Source organism: Bidens hawaiensis, unplaced genomic scaffold, assembly GCF_021521415.1.
Source record: "Bidens hawaiensis isolate Kalapana, Puna unplaced genomic scaffold, B.hawaiensis_p1.1 tig00040584_1, whole genome shotgun sequence".
Classification (NCBI taxonomy): Eukaryota; Viridiplantae; Streptophyta; class Magnoliopsida; order Asterales; family Asteraceae; genus Bidens; species Bidens hawaiensis.
This window is the reverse complement of record NW_027497162.1, coordinates 143606-150759: the sequence shown is the minus strand read 5'-3', so window position 1 is coordinate 150759 and position 7154 is coordinate 143606. Positions and strand designations below refer to the sequence as shown.

Sequence of the window (7154 nt, the reverse complement as noted above, 5' to 3'; positions counted from 1 at the left end):
GCTGATGCATCTCATCATTCCAACAATGATGCATTCCGCAACTGAATCATCAAACCCAAACACAAACAAGATTGCATAATATCATAACACCACCACCACCTATTTTCCCCGAACTCGAATCACAAATCAACCAATCAATCTAAATTTAAAACCCATTGGGGCCATCTTTCTAAAATTCAACTGGAGCTCCCATAACCGGAGTCAAGTCTCAAATGTACCTCGTTTACCAAAATCACACTTTTGCTTAAATCATCTGCTTCACTGGTGCACCACGCTTGTCACGCATATGATTCATGTAGTGATTGTAATAGGTAATATTCACCGACCCGTCCATTTCTTCTTGCCCATTCATACGCAACCGCCCTTAGGAATGCTGATGAGGAGCTGTGGCGGCAGAGGTCAGCCGGTGATGGTTAACGTTAATGCTTTGTTTTGTTGTTTTCATGTAGTAAAAATGGTTGCTAGTGGCTTAAAAACGTGTTTATGGGCTATTAAGTAAGTCATAAAAGGTGGTATCAGGCTATCTCTAAAACTTGAGCTCTAATTGTTAATGTTTTCTCGAGCTTGTGCTCAGCTAAGGCTAGGGGTGAGCAATTTAACCACCATAAGTCATAACCGTTACACCGAACCATAATCGACATAACCGAGCTGATTTTAACCGATAACCGACATAACCGGTGGGTCGGTTTAATGAATTTTTAAAAACTGCCAAATACGGGTCGGTTTTGGTTAAAGATAATTCCAAAACCATTATAACCAAACCGACCCATTTAGTTAACCAACAATATGTTTAATATGCTTGGGATTAACTTTCACCAAACATCTTGTTGGATTATATCATTTTGATGTTTTTGATTCATCATTTGTTATCAAATTAAGTTGAATTTTATTGTTGGATTATATAATGTCATTCTTTGTTGAATATTTGGTATTAATATTATGAATTATATACCTTGTTAGATTATGTCATGTCGTTTTTTTGTAATAATTGGTACCAAACTTTTAGGCTCAATTACATTGATTTGGTTACGATTAACCGACTCACTATAACCTACAAAACCGATTAACCAAAACCGCCATAGCGGGTCGGTTATGGTTATGGTTATCCATTAACCGACATATCGGTTATGGTTATGAGTTTGGCTCAAAACCGCCATAAACCGACCCACGCACACCCCTAGCTAAGGCTAGACTTGTTTATTATTTATTGTGTTTTAACTACATTTTTACGGACATCACTTTACATATCATAAAATATAAATTATATGGTTCGTTCATAATTTTATTAAAAACATTGTGTATTATTTAGATATGTTTTATATTAGCTACTGCATTTATATGAATCGTGAGCTTGTGTAGACTCATGAGTAGAGCCGTTTTTTAGAATCGTTAAAAACTTTTATCTGAATGTGAGAAAAGATTTGGGTCTTAAGTAATTTTTTTTATATTGAGCTTAATCAAGTAAATTTTTTAAATAGGTTTATTGAGTTGCAAAAAAAAAAAAGAAGACTTTTATAAAAATGAGCTAAAATGATTTATGTGATTGAGTTTTAACATTAAGAATACATATTTAAAAAAAAAACCATTTATATAATTTTGTTTTGAAATATTTCGGACGTACCAGGGTGATCGGGCCGGGAGACGTCGCCATCCCCCCCCCCCCCCCCCCTCTTTTTCTTTTCAAAGCGGGGCATTGCCTGTGCATCTAGTTAAGCTTGGTATGTTAAATTTATAATCAAGCTCTTTTGTTAGATGAGCTTCAATTTAGCCTCGTGCTCAAAGTTTAACCTCTTTTTCAATCAAAGCTTTTAACAAGACGAGCTGAAGTAGATAACTAGTGGCTCGAAGCATTACCTTATTTGGTAGGTGTTAAGGGTCGTTGACACACAAAACTTCACATGTTTGTAGTTATTGTTTTAGTTGTGAATTATTAAACGATTATTTAGTTGTATAACCATTTGTCTTTCTTCATCCTATCATTGTTTAGTTTAGTGATTAATATCATAGAGTAGCTTATAAACAAAAGATTGATATTGCCAGACCGGTTTTGAAAATTTAAATGGCTCGGCCGAGCCAAAGAGAAATTTGGTAATCAGAGATGCGTTGGACAGGAACAAAGGAACATGAACAAACGTTATATTTGGCTAACACCCAAACTTTATTGATCAAGAAATAAGACTCAAAAACTTGATACAACTTGTCATATATCCTAAACACGGTATATATAGAATAACCTTTTTTTTTTGAACGACCAACAAAAAAATATATATAAAAAACTAGCAATATGCTAGAAACAACAAAGTACAAAAGAGGAACACCAAAGAAAGAACAAAGAAGCATCCAACACCCACACCAAACCCACCCGAAAAACAATTACACCTGGAACCGACACCAATCATTCCAAGTAAGCCTGTGTCTTTTCCCTCTATTCTTTACCCAAAGAAAACCAAGCACTTTTATTTCCTCCACCAAACTTGAGAGAAGAATCAGCCTCCCATTATGCACCAGGTCATTTCTCATTTTCCACAAACCCTAAGCCGCTATCAAACAAACTGCTTGGAAAATAATCACTTTATCCTTAGAGAACTTTGAAACCCTATAGAGCTCCAACAAATCACGAAAGCTAAATAAGAAGAAAGCGGGCATTTTACACCATTGCGAGATCACACACCATAAAGATTGTTCAAGGTCGAAAGACAAGCACATATTCCGCCGACTCCTCAACCTCCCCGCAAATCAAACAAAGTAACGAGCGAAACGGAATATTTCTTTTTGCTAAAACATCAAAAGTGGGGAGCCGACCCAAAACTGCTCGCCACGCCATAAAATTCACCTTCTTTGGAACCAATTTGTTCCAATTAAACACAAAACCAGGAATCTCAAAACCACTCAAACACAACCTCTCTTTCACACTTCAAACCAAAAACATTTCAGAAGGCACACAACCGCACTCTACTTTATCATCTTTCAAGCTAAGAGACACTCCTTGGCAAACTTGTAGAAGAGCTCTTAATTCCTCAATTTCTTCCAAACCAAACGGCTCCCTAGACCAATCCCAACGACCACATATCCAATCATTAAGCATAATTAACCGATCAGCCACCAAGAATATATTTAGGACACAATAAAATAAACACGATAATTATCTCCATCTAAACCTAAAATAGATTTTACCATAAAATAATTATTCATAAATAACCCGATTACTTGCACGCCAACCAAGATAACCGGTTTCTTGCATCCCAAGTCACTCCACGCAATAGCCATAAGTCAACTCGGTAATTCCCAACAAGAAAAGCCTTAAAACCCTAATGAGTAAGATAAAAGACTATTCGAAAAGCAATTGTGGCTAGTATATGTCGGCTCCTACGTATTTGTACCGTGTTATGTTTCTTTTCATAATATATTAAAAAAAAATATTGACCACATTAATAAAAAAGCAATTGATCTCTACATTTGGTCAATGACATTGCTTACTTTCCCATTGTAAGGCAAAATTTGTCAACTCATCCTAAACCAATTTCATTGGAGTTTCCCCTAACAAGAAGCAAATTGATATTGAATCCTACATCCTCTTTCCTTGAAAATACCACCATGTGGAACCGGTCAGCTTCATATTATCATATATACACCAATTCACAACTTCATTCCCATCAATCTCTTTGCATTTTCAATGGCTGCATCGAAGAACCAATTCGAGTTTCATGATCACTTGCCCGTGATTGAGGAAAAGCTCGGTGGCGATGGTTTGATCGGCGAATTATGCAAAGGGTTCCAACTATTAATGGACCCCGAAAAAGGCGTTATCACATTCGATAGTTTGAAGAGGAACTCTTTGGTTTTGGGCTTGCAGGATTTGAGTGACGATGATCTGTCGAGTATGTTGAGAGAAGGCGATTATGATGGCGATGGTGCGTTGAATCAAATGGAGTTTTGTGTTCTTATGTTTAGATTAAGCCCGGGTTTGATGAATCAGTCTGAGTTTTTGTTAGAAGAAGCTATTGAACATGAGTTTAAGAGTTCACATTGATAGTTTTTTATTATTATTAATTAACTTTCTACTTGTAATTTTGATGTTAAGGATTGTTGTTGAATTTTAAGATTGATGGATACTAATTTAACTGTTTTACTTTCCATTTGTGTACATTAAGATTTTTTTTAATTAATGATTTATAAATTTATTTAGTATATAGTTGTTAATAACTTCTTTTAAGATTTATTGTAAAAATAATTAATTAAAGCGAATTACATATATGATTATGTGGTAAGTTGTGATTTCGTTTTTTTTTCCAACATTTAAAAATTTTGTAAAAATAATTAACTAAAGCGAATTACATAGATGATTATGTGGTAAGTTGTGATTCGTTTTTTTTTCAACATTTAAAAATTTGTTTTGGGTTCAAGTATCATATGCGATAAAAAAAATAATAAAAAATAGGGGGTCTCAGGCTGGGTTAGGGAGTTTTCTCATCTGTGATGGGTTTCCTCCTAAGAATGATCTCTAGTAGTCAAGGAATGAGATGAGCGGGTGGGCCAGTGACCAGTTATTTATTCAAATTAGCCATTTAAAAAAAATTGAAAAGAAGTATAAACAGAAGGAAAAAAAAGGCTAAGCCCAAAACATACGGCGTCTACCCTGGGTCAATTGCGTGTTGATTTTTCTTAATTTTAATCCAAATAAAAATAGTTTTTATAAATCTTTTTAATCTCACATAACCTTGATATCAAGTTTAATATGGTGAGTTTGGAATTGTTTTTATAAAAGGTTTTGATGTATTTTTACGAAGTTACATATGATTCACTTATTGATTATTTCTTGAGAAGCCATCGACTACTCGGTGGATGCATTATCACGCGCGTTCGTTCGTAGCACGCTTTTGGATGTTGCTTCCACGTGAAAGGATAACCAAAGGTGAAATTCCGTAGTCCTTTTCAAATTCATTCAAATTTATAGTTTTTGTCCTTTTGTTGAAAAGAAAATTGTTTTATGTGTACTTTTTTTATAAATGTATAAATTTTGTAAACCATATTAATCACAATGTAATTTCTTTAAAATCGGAAATGTTTGATAAAAAGAAGTCGTAATAAACCTCAAAGTTCCATTCATGTTCTTGTGGTTCACGGATCCTCGTCACCTTATTCGAATTAAAATGTAAGCATCAAACTATTAAATTGTATTATTTATATTATAATAAGCAAGACAGTGAATTCAACCATAGTATGCAAACAAAGTACTATTAATAAACGAAAAAAGTTTTGTATAACTATATTTTTTATGACCTCTTGTTCTTAAAACTACTTGACACTTGTTACATCTTCGTTCGTTTATTTTTCTCCTTCTAACCAAAATAAATGTGTGCATATCAATGCTGTTGAAAATATACAGTTTCACTTATATGACACAAAAATCATATATCAAACTTTGCATAACATTGAAGATTTGAGTCATTGGTCATTTTAAGGCCGGTCTGCGATCCTTTACACGAATTAACTTATACTTCACACGATTTTTCTCTATCCGTAACCAACATAAGTTTTGTTTTAAGTGAGTATTATGTTGGATATCAAACGTTTCATTAATTTAGTCATTCGCACACCTGATTTCTAAGTAACATGTTAGAGGTGATATATATATATATATAATTTTTCAAATGTATTGTTTCTGTTAAAAACGTTTTAATAAAACTATTTTGGAACACTTAACAAGATGTGTAACCAGATGATAAACAGATCTTAAAATGTTTGACGAAGAAGATATTATTCAAAAGAAATATGATAACTGAATTATTATATTTTTTTACAAACGCCCTAAATATACTTTTAAATATATTATATTCAATGATTAGAAGATAAATCTTGTCTACGTTATTAGGGGTGAGAATTTATAAAACACTACACACAACATGAATACAATACCAATGTTGATGCATCTAACATGTTTAAAAAATAGGTTGTGTTGTTTTGACCATTCTTATAATAAATTAATGATCAAACAAATTTTTTTTGGGCTGGCATTTTAACCTGTTTTGTTAAACAAACCGGCGTAGCTACCTGTTTAATTAAGCAAACCAACCCACAAACCCATCATTAAACACAGTTAAGCAGACCAACCCACAATCTGCTAACTGATTAACATGTGTTCATGTTACACGATATTTTATTGTGTACGGGTTAGGATTGATGTTTTTGACACCAATACAAAAATGAATTGTTTTCGGATTTAGTCAGCCGACACGATTGATATCCATAATTATTATAATATATTTTTAAAACTTACTTTTCTGCCTGTGGAGATAAAATATATGAATCAAAAGATAAAAAAAAAAACACACAAAATATGATCTATATTTCGTATGAAATATTTTGATCGAAGTAACGGTTTTAAATTAAGTTTGTATTTTAAAAACAATCCTTGAAGCATCATAGCAAGTCTCTTTATAAAATATTGATCGACTTTTACTTTGACTTTCCTCATTAAAACGTCGCTCTCAGGTCTAAATGGAATATTGGATGGCATTCTTCAAACCCATAGTTATGAGTTACCTTTACATAATCCAGAAGATAATGGAAGACTTCTTTCGGTGAAACCCACCACTATATTGATTTAGTGACCGATGATCATTAAAGAAAGTCAACATACTATAATTATATTAATTAACCAAAGAAAGATTGTCTTTCAAAACATTATGTATTTCGTTTATTAAATATTTAAAATCAATATAAGCTTAGTAATTAATTAATCAAACTGCCCCAATAGCCCTTGTTACCGAACCAAAAACCAATAACTAAAACCAAAGGGCTTCACCAATTCGAACATGAATAGCTATTCATGAAACATTTGGAGGTTAATACTGATACGATCCAATCAAAGGTGCCAAGCCCAACTAATCAGCCCATGGACGACCCAGATGTACGACCCAAGAGACAAACTACCATTCCTAAAAGATTGTTGGATTAAGTCTCCACCACTTCATCACTTTAGCAGTAAAGTTAGGATGCATTAAAGCATGTTCCCACGTTTCCCATTTCTGCATGCATGTAGGAGAAGTACTTCCATTATTTCCTTTTTTTTCTGCATTGTTTCATGTATTTAAGGTTTGTTTTTGCAATGGAAAAAGGACACAGAAAATTGCCCCAAGGCTAGTCTATCTTCT

General features: G+C 33.4%; 1 pseudogene; it reads left to right on the top strand.

The window, feature by feature from the left end:
* Positions 1–3545: 3545 nt before the first annotated feature.
* On the top strand, positions 3546–4079 carry LOC143592189 (calcium-binding protein KRP1 pseudogene; annotated as a pseudogene).
* Positions 4080–7154: the final 3075 nt, after the last annotated feature.